General features: G+C 50.0%; 1 pseudogene; it reads left to right on the forward strand.

Annotated features, from left to right (window-relative positions):
* Positions 1-1313: 1313 nt before the first annotated feature.
* Positions 1314-1414, forward strand: LOC148512093 (U6 spliceosomal RNA; annotated as a pseudogene).
* Positions 1415-1759: the final 345 nt, after the last annotated feature.

A 1759-nucleotide genomic window follows, 5' to 3' on the forward strand; every position in this document is an offset into this window, starting at 1 on the left:
CGGTGACCCTATGGAGGGGGCACACATCATGGAGTCATCGGACCCTGCAAGGACCCGCCACAGCTGACACCGGCTCGTGTCCGGGTTTCCTTGCTGCCCCCTCAGCCCAGCATCCCGGCCGCAGCAGCCTGTAAGTATACCACTGCTCCTGGTTAAGCAGGAGCAGTGGAGACATAGCTGGGCTCAGTGACCTGCCATGGCTGTCACTGTTAGGAGAGACCCGACATCCTCCCCCCGCATCCCCCGCTCCTCCTTTCACCGAGTCCCTCCTCATGGTACTGGGAACTCAGTAGCGGTGTTAAGGGGGCAGACAGCTAGCGGGGGCGGTGCTCATAATCGGCGGCCATAGCTCAGCCTGCCGCCCATAGCAGCTGGAGTTTGGCGCGTCCTGCACACCAGCGGCGCCATCAGTATTCGGGCTCTCCGCGGGCTCTGAAGCGCGGCCCTCAGCTGTCAGTATTACACTCCATGCTGGCTTTTCCTCCGCTGGGAGTTGTATTATAAAAGCTACAACGCTGCTGGGGTACTTATATTATACAGTGTGACAGCAGCGGCTGTCTCACACACGCTTGGTTCCCTCCTCGATACTCTGAGAGAGAGAGAGAGACTGCTGCACCCCACGCTCCCATAGCAGGGAATTGCAGAGCGTGCACAGCGCGGCTCCCCGCCCTCGTTTTTCTTTTACAGTGGAAAGCCGCGTCCTTCTGCTCGTAGGAAGGCAGTGCAGTATGGGGAGCTTCAATGCTAGACGCTGTGCTAATAGGAGGAGGGCTGCCACATATAGTCTAGAATGGCTTTCAGCCGGCGCGCACCGTCACGTCCCTGCGGGTCCTTCATTTAATTTTATGTTGGGTATGCATATGTCTATGCCTGCTCTCCTCACCACTCTTACAATTATAGCCACTACAGTGCTTCTCAAAGTACCATAGGAGCGCTCACATTTTGAGTATAGATACAGCTACACCACTGTGAACTGGAAGCTGACAGGGGAGATACAATAATCAGTAATATGGCAGCACATAGAATATTACAAATCTACCCTACCCGGGAATGAGACGGTGCTCACTGCAGCAACACGTGCTGTTTTTGTCTCCCAGTGTACATTAGTTAAGTATATGCACTAAAGCTTATGTTCTACAACCCGGTAGAATCCCGGTGGTGATAGTGCTACAGTAACATAGTTGGCGCTGTGGTTAGCCTTGCTAGCTCCATACTGTGTGGGATTGAACACCAACTTGATTGCTATTTATATGTCGCAGGCTGGCATGGTGGAAAAACACGTGCCCTAATCCTGCGTATGGTGAAACCTCAAAGTGCTTGCTTCAGCAGCACATATATTAAAATTGGAACGATACAGATTACATGGTCCCTGCGCAAGGATGACATGCAAATTCGTGAAGTGTTCCATATTCAAACGTAGCAGAAAGATCCTGCTCCTATGCCGTAGCTGACAGCCGTCCACACGTGGCACATGGTGGTCTCCCTGCGTGGCGGTAAGCCGTGTGTGTGTGTGTGTGTGTGTATGTATGTGTATATATATATATATATATATATATATATGTATATGTATGTATTTTATACTAAGCTCTGCTTTATAACATACTGTATACATATCCAGAGTGAATTCTGTCATTGCCTCAACCAGGATCTTGAGTCAGTTCCTTACATGGCTAGCTAACTATTGCTCATGTTCTACTTTAAAGTATTATCGTCACCTATTATTCTGTTATGTAGGTACGTGTATGCATGTATAGATATA

The sequence above is a fragment of the Taudactylus pleione genome, unplaced genomic scaffold (genome assembly GCF_031769625.1).
Source record: "Taudactylus pleione unplaced genomic scaffold, aTauple2 ptg000282l, whole genome shotgun sequence".
Taxonomy (NCBI): Eukaryota; Metazoa; Chordata; class Amphibia; order Anura; family Myobatrachidae; genus Taudactylus; species Taudactylus pleione.